Here is an 18,124-nt window from a genome sequence, read left to right as displayed (position 1 = left end):
GTGAAATGGTCTCTTTGCATTAGTTACTTTGGTTGGGGGCTGGCGCCCCGCTCCTTGCACTGCATGCAGTGATTGGGGCTCTGGCTCTAGAGCTCAGCTGCCTGGGTTTTAATCCTGACTCCACCACTTTTCACTTACAATCCTTTAACGTACCTTTAAACATCACTTGGATTAAATTTCCTTGTTTAAAATGGAAATAATCATAGTATCTACCTCATAGGGTTATAATGAAATTATATGGATTTTTACATTTAAAGCATTTAGAACTGAGTCATGCACACAGTGGGCAATCAATACACATTGGTTATGTTACCTCGCATGTTGTTTTCTATCAACCACGGTGACTTACAGCATGCAAACCACTTTATCTCACTGTATCTTCACAATGACCCCATGAGGTAGACACCGTCTTTTCACTGGATGGAAATAGCCTCAGAGAGGTCAAAGTGATTTTTCCCAGGTCACGAAGCTGGCAACCAACACAGTGAGCCTGTGAATCAAGCCCCTATGACTTCAAACCAATTTTCCCCATCACATTATCTTCCAGTCTCTGCATTAACCTAGATTTGCTGCTAACAGGGTAGGTTGGGAAGAGAATTCACATTTACTGAGGGCCTACTTGTGCCAGGCACTGTGCTAAGAGCTTTCTATATGTCTTTCATTTACCCACACATCAAAGCAATGATTCTCTTATTCTTATAAAATGTTTTCCCAGGTTCCTTCCCATGCTTAGCACACAAAAGGTATGAAAAATATTCTTGTTCAAATGAAAATAGCCCAAAGTGTACAGAAGTTGATTTTTTATGATATAGAGGATTATTTTGCCCTATTGATAAAGAATCCAGCCTGCCAAGAATATTGTCTTGGGTAAAACAGACAGGGAGCTCCTGACCAGCAACTCACCAGTTGGGCCTGTGTCCCCTTCCATCATCCAGAATCATGTAACAGGGGGTCTCTCCCAGCCGAGATGCTACTTGTGAGGGAAAAAAGCGTAGCGTCTTCGTGGGGCTCAGAACCTCAGATGCGCTCTGTTCTTGTTTTCTCTGCAGGGAGTAGCTGCTGTACTTGTACCTACCCGTGTGCTGGTCTGTGCTGAGGTGCATGTGACCCTGTTAACCTTTTAGGGGGGGCCTGCTTGCCCTGTTGTCGAAGCCTGTGGTCCTGGCCTTTCACCTCATTGCAAAGTCCTCTCCATGTTCTGACCACTGTGGCAGCAGGACTGGGTACATCTGGGTCACCTACATACCCTAAAAGGTCCACTTACTAGTGGGTGCCTCCCTCATGTACTGCAGGCCTACCAGTGAGGCGCTGCGCTGATCCAGCACCGGATTAGCACGAGCTGTGTGGAAGAAGGCTTGACCTTTCACCGTTCATGCCAGGGGAGCTCTGGGAGCATTGTTTGTTTCTAACTGACCTGCCCCTTGTGAGTTTTAACTCTGGGTGAGAAGAAGCCAGGGCCAGCATCTGAGTGCTCCTCTATCTAAGTTTCCTCACAAATTTGCAGTTGCAGAACTCATTCCCATTTCTCCTTAAGTATCTGAGAACTCCCTTCCCATGGAGTGTTCTCTACATAGGGATTCCAGCAAACCTCAGACACAACACCATGCTTCGTCTTTGGTATATAGAGGCAAATTTGGAATTGAGAAATCTCAACCAAAAAGCTGGCTTTAAGTCAAATGACTTTTTTGTTGATAGCTGCTTTCTGCCCTTTCCCTTCTGGAGGGCAATCAACCTGATGACTTAGGCTTTTGGAGCAAAAGGGGTAAAGAGGAAGAAACCAGCTGACTGATAAGGAAAGGCGTGACAGAATGTATTTCAAATATACTGTACCCAAGCAACAAAAGAAAAAATAAAAGACTTCATCAAAATTAAAAACTTTTGTGCTTTAAAGAACTCTACTAAGAAAGTGAAAAGATAATCCACAGAATGGGAGAAAATATTTGCAAATCATATATGTGGAAAGTGACTTTTATCCTGAATACATGAGGCCTAACAATTAAGTTCACAAACTTGCCACCGTGCGCTGACATTGGCAGCACTGTACAAACAGCCCAGTAAGGTTTCATAACCTTGGTATATCAGTGTCTCAGAGCTGTGTTTGTGTGTATATGTGGTGGTGTCTTGCTGAGCAGCATTTATTATTGTTGTTGTGTGTTTTTGTGTGCCGTCATGAGAATGTCTGAGCTTGAATTAGAGCAACAAACAAGCATTAAATTTTTTGTTAAACTTGGCAAGAGTGGAAGTGAAATCAGGAACATATTAATCCAAGTTTATGGGGATAATGCCATGAAGAAAACGGCAGTGTACGGATGGATTAAACATTTTTCTGAAGGGAAGAGAATGCGTCACTGATGAAGGGAGATCAGGCGCTGCCAGTAAGGAGCAGAACTGATGAAAACATTGCAAAAATTCATTGAATTGTGTGTCAGAATCATCAGCTGACAGTGAGAAGCATAGCAGACCAAGTAAACATCGATAGAGAAACAGGAAAATCTTAACTGAAAATCTTGGCACGAGAATGGTGTGTACAAAAAAAATGATTCCAAAGAAGCTCACCAATAAACAAAAATAAGGGAGGGTCAAAGTTTGCCAAGACATGTTGGAGAGGCAAGATGATGTTTTGGGCTGTGTTATCACTATTGATGAAACATGGGTGTACCAACACGACCCTGAAACAAAGCGTCAAAGTGCACAATGAAAATTATCCAATTCTCCATGACCAGAAAAGTTCTGTGAGTCCAAATCAAGAGTCCAAATTATGTTGCTAACTTTTTTTGATAACAGAAGGGTTATTCTTATGAATTTGTACCAATTGGACAAACAGTTAACCAAGTTTCCTTTTTGGAAGTGCTGAAAAGGCTGTGTAAAAAAGTTAGACGACCTGAACTTTTCACCAACAATTCATGACTCTTGCATCACGACAATGCACCAGCTCACACGGCACTGTCTGTGAGGGAGTTTTTAGCCAGTCAGCAAATAACTGTATTGGAACACCCTCCCTACTCACCTGATCTGGCCCCCAGTGACTTCTTTCTTTACCCAAAGATAAAGGAAATATTGAAAGGAAGACCTTTTGATGACATTCAGGATATCGAGGGTAATACACCGACAGCTCTAATGGCCATTCCAGAAAAGAGTGGCCATTCCAAAATTGCTTTGAAGGGTAGACTAGGTGCTGGCATCAGTGCACAACTTCCCAAGGGGAGAACTTCGAAAGTGACCGTAATGAGGTATGTAGCACTTTTTCTAGGTTGAGTTCACGAACTTAATTGTCATACCTTGTATAAAGAGCTCTTACAACAAAACAATAAAAAGACTTCTGGTCAAAATGATGGAATAGGTAAATGCTGTACTTGCTTCCTCCAATGACCACATCTAATATACAACTAAATTATAGAACAACCACCCTTGAGAACCACCTGAAGACTAGCAGAACAGAATTCCTATAACTAAGAATATAAAGAAGAAGCAACAGTAAGAGTGGTAGGAGAGGCAGAAAAGCAAAACTAGCTGCTTCCATACCCATGTGTGGCAGTCAAGAATCAAGAAATATATCTCAGCTGCGGAGGTCCTCCCTCAGGAGCAAGGAATCCCAGCCCCACACTGGGCTCCTCAGCTAGGAGCACCAGTGCTGAGAAGAGGAGGCCCCGCACATCTGGCTGTGCAAATCAGCAGGGATACCATCTGGATGACATGGAGGATTTCGGTAAACAAAGGTGTCCTCTTAAAAGACCCAAGCATAGACTCGGTCATGCACAAACACTCGCGCAAAGCTCCAGCGAAGAAACAGCATCTCAAAAAGAGCCACAGACTTACAGAGAGGAACTGAATTGTCTGGCTTCAGGGTGAAGGCTTGAGGGGCAGCTCTCCCCAGGACAGAGGTGCTGGCAGGCGCCATTGTTCCTTTGTTGAGCCCTACCTCCACACAGCCTGCAGGCACAGGCGAGCACCAAATATGAGTCTTCATTAACCTGGCTAACACTGCTTACCCTACCCTGGTGGTTCCCTGAGACCCCAATACACCCAACTGTGCACCAGCCTGAACTTCTTTTAGCAGGTTCCTCACAAACATTCTGCTTCAGTCCACACTGTGGACTTTCCCAAAATCTCTCAAAGGTGCACAAACCCCAAACAAGCAGTAGCTGGCCTTGGTGTGCCTGGTACTATTTGCTAAGTGGCTCCAAGCCCCATCTTGGTTTGAAGCATAACCTCTACTAGACAACTCCAAGCCCAGCAAAGTCAGCTACCAACCACAGATGGCTTTGTAGCTCCTTGTGCCTGGGCTGGGCACAAGCCGAAGCTGGCCTTGGCCTGCAACAGAGCCCCTCCTCAGAGGCCCCAGAATCAGCATACCCTGTGGCTGGCTGCAGACCACACCAGAGCACCACCCAATTAGCTCCACAAACTACACACCTAAAGGGTGGATTCGGCAAGCACTAAAGTGAATCCTTTTCCATGGGATTAGCCCCCACACAATAGCTCTTCTGCTATAAGATGGCCAGTCCTCAGAGCCAGTCAGCTTGAAGGTCAATCCCACTCACTGGCATGCCAATAACAATCAAGGTTCAACTATAACAGGTGGGCACACACAACCCACAGAAGGGATACCCATGGAAACCCAACTCGGATGACCAGGGAGACTGCGCCACTGGACCCCACAGGACCTCTACTACTTAAGGCTAAGACTGGGAGAAATAGCAGATCTACCTCATACATAGAAACAAACACAAGGCGACAGCTAAAATGAGGTGACAACGAAAAACATCGCAAATAAAAGAACAGGACAAAACTCTAAAATAATTAAACAAAATGGAGACAAGCAATATACCAGATGGAGAGTCCAACACACTGGTTACTCAATGAACTTATGGGAAGAATAGATAAACTCAGTGAGAACTTTAACAAAGAAATAGCAAACGTGAAAAAAAAACAGTCAGAATAGAATACTACAATAACTGATATCAATAATACATTAGATGAAATCAATATCAGATTAGATGAAACAGAAAATCAAATCAGCCAATCGGAAGACAAGTTAGCAGAAAACATCCAATCAGAACAGCAAAAAGAAAAAATGAATTTCAAAAATTAGGATAGTTTAAGGGACTTCTGGGACAACATCAAGCATACCAACATTCACATATCACAGGGGTACCAAAAAGAAAAGAGACACAGCTAGGGACTGAAAACCTATCTGAAAACATAATGACTGAAAGCTTCCCTAACCTGGTGAAGGAAATAGACATACAAGTCCAGGAAGTACACAGAGTCCCTATTTGGGGACATTCGAAAAGAGGAACCCAAAGAGTCCCACACCATGACACATCATAATTAAAATGCCAAAGGTAAAACACAAAGAGAGAATCTTGAAAGCAGCAAGAGAAAGACAGCTAGTTACTAACAAGGGAGCTCCCCTAAGACTTCTAGCAGATTTTTCAACAGAAACTTTGCAGGCAAGGAATGACTCTACCCATTTAGAATTGCAAGAGAGATTAAGAGCTTCCCACACAAGAAAAAGCTAAGAAAGTCCGTCATTACCAAATCAGCATTACAAGAAATGCTAAATGGACTTAAAGAAGAAGAAAAATGTGTATGTGAATAATAAAATGGCAATAACTACATACCCATCAATAATTTCTTTAAATGAAAATGGACTAAATTCTCCAATCAAAAGACATAGGGTGGCTGAATGGATAAAAAAAACAAGACTCATACCTATGCTGCCTACAAGAGACCACTATCAGATCAAAACATATACACACAGACTGAAAGCAAAAGGATAGAAAGAGATATTTCATGAAAAGGAAATGAAAAAAGAGCAACACTTTTCTATCAAACGAAATAGCCAATAAAGACTATAATGAGGACAAAGAAGAATATTTTGTAATGATAAAGGGATCAATCCAAAAGGAGTCTATAACCCTTGTAAATGTTTACACACCCCATATAAAAGCACCTAAATGTAAAAAGCAAATATTGATAGACATTAAGGAAGAGATTGACAGAAATAGAGCAATTGTATGGGATTTTAACCTCCATTAACATCAATGGATAGATCATCCAAACAGAAAATCAACAAGGAAATACTGCCCTTAAATAGCACATGAGGCCAGCTGGATTTAATGAGTATTTTTAGAACATTTCACCCCAAAGCAGCAGAATATCCATTCTTTTCAAGTGAACGTGGAACATTTTCCAGGATAGGCCACATGTTAGGCCACAAAACAAATCTCAATAAATTTAAGAATATTGACATCATATCAAGCATCTTCTCTGATCACAATAGTATGAAACCAGAAATCAATTACAAGAAATAAATTGGAAAACACACAAACACGTGGAGGCTAAATAACAGGCTACTAATCAATGAATGGGTTAACAATGAGATCAAGGAGAAAATCAAAAGGTATCTTGAGACAAATAAAAACAAAAACACAATGGCCCAAAATCTGTTGGACACAGCCAAAGCAGTTCTAAGAGAGGAATTCAAAGCAATACAGGCTTACCTCAAGAAATAAGAAAAATCTCAAATAAAAAATCTAAACTTACACCTAAAAGAACTAGAAAAAGAAGAATAAACAAAGCCCAAAGTGAGTAGAAGGAAGACAATAATAAAGATCAGAGCGGAAATAAATGAATAGTCTAAAAATATATATATACAAAAGATCAATGAAAGCCGTGGTTGGTTCTTTGAAAAGATAAACGAAATTGATCAACCTATAGTCAGACCCATCAAGAAAAAAAGCGAGAGAACCCAAATAATAAAATCAGAAATGAAAGGAAAGAAGAACTAACACCACAGAAATACAAAGGATTATAGAAAATACTATGGACAATTATATGCCAACCAAGTGGATAGCCTCGAAGAAATGAATAAGTTCCTAGAATTTTACAATCTTTCACGACTGAATCAGGAAGAAACAGAAAATCTGGACAGATTGATACCTATTAACACAATCAAATCAGTAATCAGAAAACTCCCAACAAACAAAAGTCCTGACCCAGATGGCTTCACAGGTGATTTTACCAAACATTCAAAGAAGAATTAATACCTATCCCTCTCAAACTATTCCAAAAACAAAAAACAAACAAATTGAAGAGAAGAAAAGGCTCCCAAACTCATTTTATGAGGCCAGCATTTCCCTAATTCCAACACCAGACACAACACTACAAAAAAAAAAAAAAAAGAAGAAGAAGAGAAAACAAAAGAGAAAAAGAAAGAAAAGAAAAGTACAGGTGAATATATCCCTGATGAACAATGCAAAAATGCTCAAGAGAATATTAGTGGACCAAATGCGTGATCAAGTGGGCTTTATTCCTGGGAGGTAAGACTGCTTCAATAGCCACAAACCAATTACTGTGATACACCACTTACATAAAATAAAAGACAAAAATCATGTGATCATAGCAATAAATGCACAAAAAGCATTTGACAAAATCCAGCGTCCATTCATGATAAAAACTCTCAGCAAAGTGGGGATAGAGTGAACACACCTCAACATAAAAAAAGACAGACACAACAAACCCACAGCTAACATCACACTCGATGGTGAAAAGCTGAAATCTTTTTCTTTAAGATCAGAAACAAGACAAGGACGTCCACTTTCACCATTCTTATTCAACATAATATTGGAAGTCCTAGCCACAGCAGACAAGAAAAATAAATAAAAGGCATCCAAATTGGAAAGAAAGAATTAAAACTGTCATTAGTTGCAGATGACATGATTCTATATAGAGAGAACCCTACCAAAAACCTATTAGAACTAATAAATGAATTCAGTCAAGTAGCAAGATAGAAAATTAATATTCAGAAATGGGTTGCATTTTTATACACCAATAACAAATTTTCAGAATGAGAAATTAAGAAAATGATCCCATTTACAATTTTTTAAACTTTATTTCTACTATGTTTATTTTTTTATATTGATTTCAGGTGTACAAAACAACATAAGGCTTAGACATTTAGACCCCTCAGAAAGTGGCAACACCTCTCCAAGTCTATTACCCCTCAGACATCTTATACAGCTGTTACAATACCATTGACTAAATTCCCTATGCTGTACTTTTATATCCTGTGACTATATATGTATATATATATAAACATATACATATATATATACACCTATATCCAAAACATATATACATATATATGTATATGTATCCAAAAAAATGTATACACATTTTTTTAAGGGGGAGATAATACTTTTATTTACATTTTATTTTAATTCCATTATAGATTGACAGGAAAATGCAATAACAACTACAAAAAAAGAAACTACAGAAAAGTCCCATGTACCCTTCACCCCTTGTAATGCCGTACATAAGTATAGTATACTAAAGTAACAAAACCAACAAATTGACATCGTTAAATTCAGAGCTCTTTCATATGTGTGCGTCTAAGTGTATGATTGCATGCAATTTTATCACATGTGTATACACATTTTAAGAAAGGAAAAACCTGTATTAAAATTGTAATACTCAATATATACTGATAACAATAGATGAATACAAGTCACGTGTGTACATTTTTTGGGCACTCCCAGTATATATTGGTCAACATTACTCAAGCAGTAGTTTGCTGTAAGCAGAAGTGTCTGGATGGTAACCACTCTGAGCACCTCTTGTCATTGCAGAAGTCAAACGTGACTTTTATTCATCTTTTGTTATTGGTATATATTGAGTATTACAATTTTAACTCAGTTTTCCTTTCTTAAAAAGTGTATACATTGTTTTGGCACTATAGCTATACATCATATCTCGTTTTTTCATTCATCTGTCAATGGACACTTGGGATGCTTCCACCTCTCGGCTATTGTAAATAGTGCTGCTAGGACCGTGGGTGACAAGTGTCTGTTGGAGTCTCTGCTTTCAATTCTTTCGGCTATACACCCACCAGCAATGCACAAAGCTTCCGGTTTCACCACATCTTCACCAATAATTGTCATTGTCTGCTTTTTGATAATAGTCACATTAATGGACATGAAATCATTTTTACATGTAGGTGTCCAATTTTCCAACACTATTTGTTGAAGTTGCCTTTGCACCTTCGTGTAAAAAGAGAATTAATCAACCATATGTGTGGGTCTATTGTAGACTCTATTCTGTTCCATTGCTTTATACTCGTATACTTATCTCTATGTGAATAATAAGCTGTCTTGATTATTCTAACTTTGTAACAAGCCATAAAAACGGGTAGTGTTTTATTATTTTTTCAAATATTTTTTCTACACTGTAGTTTTTCTTTTCTCTTACTGTAATTCTAATGATATGTTTTGGCTATTCTAGTTCCATTGTCTGTCCATATAAATATTAGAATGAGCTTGTCTATATCTACAAAAAAAATTTTCCTGGGGTTGGTTGGAATTGCACTAAATCTGTAGATCAATTTGAAATGATTTGAATTCTTAACTATATTGAGTATTCCAGTCCATGAACGCAGACCATCTCTCCTATATTTTCTTTGATTTCTTATGTTGGCATTTATAGTTTTCAGTCTACAGTTCAATACATTTGTTAAAATGGCTTGCAGAGTGCAGGAAACCCAATTACTCACTAGATTACTGATTTATTATAAAAGGATATAACCCAAGAATAGCCAGATGGAAGAGATACATAGAGCAAGATATGGGGAAACGGTGCAAGCTTCCACCCCCTCTCCAAGACCATGACTGTCCTCATATCCACGTGTTCACCAACCCGGAAGATTTCTGACCCCAGTCTTTTGGGTTTTTATGCAGTCTTCAGTACATGAGCATGATTTATTAAATCATTTCCTGCTGGCAATATATTTTATCTCCAGCCCCTCTGCCCTCCATGGAGGTTGAGGGGGTGGGACTGAAAGTTCCAACCCTCTAATCACATGGTTGGCTCCATTGGCAATCAGCCCCATCCTTAGGTGCTTTATAAAAGTCACCTCATTAGCATAACAAAAGACACATTTATCACTCTCCACAGTTGGGAAATTCCAAGGGTTTCAGGAGCTGTGAGCCAGGAATTGTACATGAGAACCAACTATATATGAGAAATATATTTTGGTCATCTGAATGACAAAATACATATTTCTGTAGACGAAAAAACATCCAGCGTAAGAGAAAGCATATGAGTTCATTTGAGCCAAACTGATGACAATTGCCAGGAAGCAAAATCTCAACAGATTGAAAAAATGCTCTGGAAAATGGCCGTTTTGCAATTTATTTTATACTTTAGAATCAAAGGAAGAGGGTTACATGAAATCCACTGGTGGTAGATTAAGGGAGTGGGAGAAAACAAAGTGGGAAAATCTCTGGGATTGGATAAAAGTAAATTGGAGAGACAGGTATTTATTTTACATAGGTGGGTGGGTAGTTAATAGCATTGTACAGCACGTAGAGATGGAAATCAAGGGACAACAACAATGAAGGATTCTGTGGTTTCTTGCTCTGGTGTGGGGGGTTGTACCCTGAGGGGTCAGGAAAAAGGGATTACTCTGACATTCCAAGGGTAAGTTATCTTAGATGTAAAAAAAGATGATAGACATGAGGTAAAGACTGACCTTTGTCAAGGAAGCTACAGGCCAAGGATGTGACTGCCGGCCACGACCGGCATTTATTTAGGAATTTTCATGTTCAGACCATCCTATGTGGTTAATTTCGGTCTCGGAGTTTGTAGGGCCTGCCATGCTGGCCTTCCCTGAGCCTATCAGGTTTAATATGTGGTCCCTTTGTTGGGTCCCCATTTCTTATAAATCATGTTGATGTAAGAAATGTTTAAACCTGTACAGAATTTTTATAAGTTTATTTGAGCCAAACTGACAACAGATGCTAAGGAGCAAGATCTCAGATGCTCTGGAAAATAATAGTTTTGCCGCTTCTTTTATGCACTTGAAATTGAGGGAACATAAGGAAGATTACATGGACGTGGGAAAAAGCAAGGCAGAGGTTGGGTTACAGGATTGTTACCGAGATTATTTACTTTCCTGAGGGTAGTTACAGCTTATTTCAAAGGTGTGTAAACCTAGATGCATGGAAACAATGGGCAGGGCTTACCGAAGGCAAACATAAACCTTTTATAAGAGAAGTTACAGGCCTGGAGCATGACTAGCCACCATGACCTGCCCAGTTAGGAAGTTATGATATAATCATCCTGTGAGGTTACTTTCCATGGAATCCATTTTTTTCACCCACAATGACAATATTGCAGACTTCAATAGACGTTTCTCCAAAAAAAGATATACACACATGGCCAATAAGCACAGGAAAAGATGGTCGACATCACTCATCATTAGGAAAATGCAAATCAAAACCACAACGACATACCACTTCACACCCATTATAACAGAAATCACACCTATTATAAACAGAAAATAAATGTTGATGAGGATATAAAGAAATCAAAACCCTTATGCACTGCTGGTGTGAATGTAAAATAGTGCAGCTGCTATGGAAAATGTTATGGCAGTGCCTCAAAAAGTTAAAAACAGAATTACAGTTACAATCCAGCAATTCCACTTCTGGGTGCATACTCTAAAGATCTGAAAGGAAGGACATGAACGGATATTTGTACACCCATGTTCATAGCAGCGTTATTCACAACAGCCAAAGGTGGAAGCAACTCAGGTGTCCACCAATTGATGAATGGATGTGGTATATACATCTTGGAATATTATGTAAAACATTGGAATATTATTCAGTGTTGAAAAAGAGGGAAATTCTGATATATGCTACAACATTGATGAACCTTGAAGACATTATGCTAAGTGAAATAAGCCAGGCACAAAAGTCCACATAATGTAGGATTCTAGTTACATAAAATGTCCAGAATATAGGTAAATCCATAGAGACAAAAAGTAGATTACTGATTGCCAGGTGTTATGGAGTGGGTGAAATTGGGACTAACTGCTAATAGGTATGGGGTTTCTTTTTGAGGTGATAGAATTGCTCTGGAATTACGTAGTGTTGATGGTTATAAAACATAGTGAATGTACTAAAACCCACTGAAGTGTACACTTTAAAATGGTAAATTTTGTTATGAGAATTGCATATCAAAAATGACTATAAAGGTAGAATAAGAGGAAATAGCCTTTTAAATATGTAAAGCTGAAAGGAGAAACAGATTAACTCACAATTATTGTCAAAGATTTTAATATCTCTGTTTTAAAAACTGATAGAACAAGTGGACAGAAAACCAGTAAAAATATGGAAGACGTGTACAACATGGTCAACAAACCTGACCTGACTGACATTTCTATAATACATGCCTTCTTGTCCAGTGCACGAGACATATACCAAGATAGGTCATATTCTGGGCCATAAAACAAACCTCAACATATTGAAAAGGATACAAATCCTAAAAAGTATACTCTGACCACATGGAATTAAATTAGAAATCAGTGCCTAAAAGATCTCTGAAAAATCCCCAAATGTTTGTAAATTGAAAACACATTTCTACATAACCCATGGATCAAAGAAGAAATCAATAGAAAACTTAGAAAGTATTTTGACCTGAATGAAAATGGAAATACAACATATGAAATCTGCACGGTGACATTAAAGCAATGGCAGTTGTTTTTTATCAAACTTTATCAAACATTAAATGTGTGCATTTTTTTTGTATGTCAGTTACACCTCAATTCAACAACAAAGTTTATCCATGAACTGGAAAGAAAGAAAACAAATTAAATAAATGGAGACAATATTCAGATGGCTACATTGTCAAATCCAACTTTTCCTGAATCAACAATCAGTTCACCCTTTGAACTTTCCAGTAACATGAGCCAATGAATTCCCTTTTTAAGTTAAGGCAGTTTAAATTGTGCTTTCTGTCACTTGCAACTCTGAGACCTGAGCAGCACAACCCTGATCTCTGAACGACTGGATGGAGCCTACAATGTAATTAGAGGGTGGATACGAGGAATCAGAGGCATCAAATACTTTTTGGAATTTTAAAAGTAGAAGTGGAAAGATAGGAGAGTAAGTACTGCAGAAGATAGGTGGGAAAGCTCTTGACTGGCCTTCCAGCTCTGTACAATGTACAGCTTGTTTGGATGAGCTTGAGCTGTTAACATATAAAGGACATAGATATCTGCTGTATAGAATCTCTGTGAAGTTGTCATGTGCTGTCAGAGAAAGAAGCTTAGACTGAGATTCCAGCAATGTAGGTCAGAGTCCTAATTCTGTCCCCAGTATGCTGTGTGACCTTGGGCAAGTTACAGCTTCTCTCTGGTCCTCGTTGATAGGAAGGGGTTGACAAAATGTTCTGAGACAAATTGTCCTTGATTTTGTCCATCTTCCCAAGAAACAAATTCTGCATGTGCATGTGGGTAGAAACTTGACGCTGCTGACAGAAGAAACATCACGAATCTGGGAACAGGAGGCGCTTTGAAGCCAATAACTTAGATCATTATATTGTAGGAAATGAAGAATTGTTCGGAATCAGATTACAAGATGGTAGTGCATGTTTTTGTCTGGGTTCTTTTTTCTCTCCCTCTCAACTCACATGATCTGTAGACCTTGGCTGCTTTGGTGGGTCACTACTGTCCCATGACTGAAACTGAATGCTTTCCCCATCCCCCCATTTCCCATTCCCCCAAGTGTAGCCACACAACAGCTTAACCTTTTATTTCCTCCTACCTGCCTCCATAGAAAGAAGTCTGTAAGACAATCCTTTCAGGGACTTTGCTAAACCTTTGTGTTTGCACCCTATGCCTCCCTGTTTGGTCCCAGAAAGACGACTGGACAGTCAATGACGAGTAAGATTCCTCACGGAAGGAACAACTCAAGCCAGTCATGGGGACCAACAGGAGAACCCACGGGGTTCACAGAGGTGGGCACAGCCCCCATCTTCCTCAGGCTAAGGAAAGCCTCAGCCTCTGACTGCATTCCTTCCCAAAACCTGCAAGTGAAGTGATTCAATGAGGTGCTCTCCATCTATTCACATGCATATAGGTTTTGTCCCTTGGGGAGGTTGAGACTTACGGTCCAGCTGTCTACAGGCAAGGGTGATTGACTTGAACGGGTTTTCTATTAAGATGTGTGAGAGTCACAGATCGTGGAATAAATAATGTTAATGCCTTATGTGAATATCAACAAAAGCCACCAGTCGGGCTCCAGTCTTCCAGGCTGCGAGGCCCCCTGGCCTTCCGAGATTTAACTGCATGAAGTCTCTGCTTCTTTCTTTTTAAAAAAACTTAACCTAAGGTCGCCCCTTTTCGTTCCTTCACTGCCCGTGTTGCACTGGACGCAACATTTCCCAAGGTATTTAGTGACTAAAAGTTCAGGCTCTGGAGTCAGTCAGACATAGTTTTGAATCCTAGTTCTGTCAGTAACTACCTGTGTGTCTTTGGCCAAACCCATAAATCTCTCGGAGCATCAGTTTCCTCTCCCGAACAACTGGGAATAAAAATTGTATCAAATAAGGGTAGACTAGGTTGTAGTAACAACCAGCCCCCAAATCTCAGTGGCTTCACAAAAGTTTGTTTCTTTTTTATTGTGGTAGTTAGCCTCTAACATGCCACCCCGTAAGCCCTGCCTCCTGGGAGTCACTCTTTTGAAAAATCCCTGGTCTTGCGTCTAGGTTACAAAAAGATGGTGACTTTAGTATTGCTTCTCTCCTTCCTATTCTTCTCTCTCTCTCTCTCTCTCTCCCCCAGGGAATTTACCTGCCATGGTGTGAGCTGCCTTATGGAGAGGCCCAGACAGCATGGAACGAAGGTAGATCCCAGCCAACAGCCAGTCAGCAACTGAGGTCCAACACTCTGTGAGTTGCTGAGTCCTTGCAGCAACCAGGTGAATGAATTGGAAGCTGACGACCAAGCCTTCAGATGAGACCACATCCCTGGACAGCACTTTGACTGCAGCCCTGTGAGAAGACCTCGAGGCAGAGGCACCCAGTCAAGCTGTGGCAGAATTCCTGATGGACAGAAATTGTGAGATAGTAAATGTTCCTGAAATATTAAGTTTGGGGGTCATTTGTTACATAACTACATGTCCAGTGTGAGTTGGGAAGGGGTGCTTGGCCCACGCTGGTCAGGGACTCAGGCTGACAGAGGCCCTATCTCGGCACCTGCCCCTTGATGACCCCGCAGGCAAGGGACGCACACAGGCACTTACAACTCCCACTCAAAAGTGACAGGTGCCTCTGCTACTTCTGTTTTGGCGGCCAAATAAAGTCACATAGTCTCGCCTACTTTCAAAGGGTACGGAAGGGGAAAAAATGGAATATTTATGAATAGCCCCATGACTCCCACAATAGAATCTGCGCTGAAGGGTTGTTGTGGGGACAATGACATTAAATTGCTCTATCAAGATGCTTGCAGCCACAAGAGGAAACACCATGGAACTTAAACAATAAACGTGTAAAGAATGAAGGGAATTCGTTGGCTCACATTTTTTGGCTAAAAGGTGTAGAGACAGGATTGCTTCAGGTAAGACTGGATCCACTGGCTCCGTGATGGGTAGGACTGGTTTATTTCTGTCTCTCTTTTCTGTATTTTGAGATATTAGTTCCATCTTAAGCCTTGCTCCTCTCAGGGCCCCAAGGTAGCCGCCAGAAGCTCCTTGTTCAACACAGTAGGAAAGAGGGTCCCCAGAAGTCCTGAGCTTACCTCTAATTGGATCATCCTAAATCATATACTCTAGGTGGCCTGAGGGGTGTAGTGATAGAATGCGAGGATGGGTTCCCTAGGTCACTGGCTCAGATCTCCAAGTCACGTTCCCTGGAACCACATGGCTCTCCAAAGAGAAATGGAGAGTGTGGAAAGTGTTTATACCAGTGCCTGACACTGTTTTTACCCCCTCAGGATTATCTAATATGCCTTTCTTTCAAGTCACTGCACTTGAAGATATTTCAGTGATGAACCTGAAAACATCTACTGGATCTGAAAATGTTTTGCTAATGGAAAAAGCTGGACAAATGTGAGAGACCATTACTATCGTTATAGACAAGTAGTACTCAACTGAGACACGACAGGACCCTCTTTACTCACTGTATTCTATCCTAACGGGCATTTCTTTCTTTTGCAAAAACACACCAAGCTTGTTTGAGTCTTAAGATCTTTGCACACCACGTTTGTCCTTTTTCTGGAATTCTCTGCCCCAGATCACTTTTAACTGGCTCCTTCTCATCCTACAGTTCTCAGAAGCATTTCCTGGCCTTCCTAAACCCCACACAGTGTTTTTTCTTCATAACAGATATTACTATCTGAAACTATTTTATTTGCTTGCTTTTTGTCTTACCCCCCCCCCATCCAGAACTTCATGTCAGAAGGACTTCCTGTTGCCTTCACAAATACGCCTCCAGCAGCTGGCACAGTCCTTGAAACATGTTAGACACAAAGTAAATATGTATTTAAAGAAGGAAAGAGCAGATGATTAAATGTGGCATCTCCACCCACTGCATTGCTTTGTTGTGTTTCTCAAGTAATTGCCAGATTGCACAAATGACTGGTTTTTAAAACAATACAAATCAGAATGTACTCAAGATTATCCATCATTTCATTCTTGAGAGGAAGAAAAAAGGGTGGAATGACTGACTATTGGTTGTTTTGAAACGACTATAATTTGTATCCTGGCTCTTCTATATCACAATCTAGACTTTCTCAAGCTTTCGTATCCATCAGAATCACTGCAGGGTTTGTGAAAGTCAGATTGCAGGGCACCACCTTCAGAGTTTCCGATGCAGTAGTCTAGAGTGGAGGCAAGAATTTGCATTTCTAAATTCCCAGGTTATGCTGATGCTGCTGGTTGAAGAACCACACTTTGGGAACAACTGCCACAATCTAAATAGGCAATAAATTGTAAAGTATCATCAGTAGCTGTAGATAGTTTGAATTATTGTAGTGTCTTATTTCTCTGCAATATAGTTGGCTTTCATTAAAATCTGTACATCCACAGAAATGTGTCCTGTAAGTCAAGATATCTGCCTTGTGTGTTGCAAGAGATCAAAGATTGAGGACCAAATAGAGCACTCAGGGGCAGTTCCATCTTCGAGTACAGTGTTGAAGTCATTCATCTAAACATATTCGAGATTCAACAATTTATTTCTATTTCTACTTTCAATGTACAAATATTATATTTCATGTCAACTACGCAATGTCTTCCTAAATGATTGTCTGAAGTTATCCATGTGAAGCCAAACTTTTCTAAATGCAAATCCAATCATCCTACTCGCTTGCGTAAAACTCTCAGTGGCTTCCCAATCTTTCTTTTGTTCATTTTCTGCAGGGAAGAAGGATCATGACTGTTTTTACTTACCAGTGTATATAGCTAGTGCCTAGCACAGTACGTGGTGGTAGATGTTCAATAAATATATGTGGGATGAAATTTTAAAATGCATGTTTATTTACTCAGTTCCTACCATGCACGAAATTTTGTGCCAGGTCCTACGATGGTACAGAGGTAAGACAGGTGCTTGACCTCAAGGAACTCCATGACAGTTAAGAGCAGTGGATATGGATCATGTGGATCGTGGAGACAGATTTCTGCAACAGAGTGGAAGTGGCTATATGAGAGGAACAAAGTGCATTAGGAGTCAAGTGGAGGAAGGACAGATCAATTCCGGGTGGGGAAATCAATTCATTCAACATGTCTTTTTTTTTTTTAATTTATTGGGGTGACAATTGTTAGTCAAGTTACATAGATCGCAGGTGTACCATTCTGTATGACATCGTCTATAAATCCCATTGTGTGTTCACCACCCAGAGTCAGTTCTCCTTCCATCACCATACATTTGATCATTCAACATGTCTTGAATGAAGACATAGATCTACGTGCTAGGCACTATTCTAAGTGTTTGATGCAGCTAAGGTCATCGTAAGAATTTCACAGATGGGGAAAACAAGGCAAAGGAGTGCCACATGACTTGCCCAAAGTCACACAGCTACTAAGTGGTAGGAAAGGGATGTAAATCGAGGCTACCTGCCTGGCTCCGATGTCTCCGTTCACTAAATCACAGGACAATATTCACGGCAGAAGTGCCAGTTAAGCACTTCTTAACTTAAAATCTTGAAGACTTTGGCCAGGTGGAAAACCGAATGGCCATTCCTAGCAAAATCTGGAACACAGGTGCCTAATTACGAGTTTAGGTTCTTCCTTTGCCTACCAACCCCATTAAATAGAGGGAGGGATTTCACCAGTACTCAGAACGAGAA

This window comes from Rhinolophus hipposideros (assembly GCF_964194185.1).
Source record: "Rhinolophus hipposideros genome assembly, chromosome: 20".
NCBI lineage: Eukaryota > Metazoa > Chordata > Mammalia > Chiroptera > Rhinolophidae > Rhinolophus > Rhinolophus hipposideros.
Note: the sequence above shows the minus strand (reverse complement) of the source record.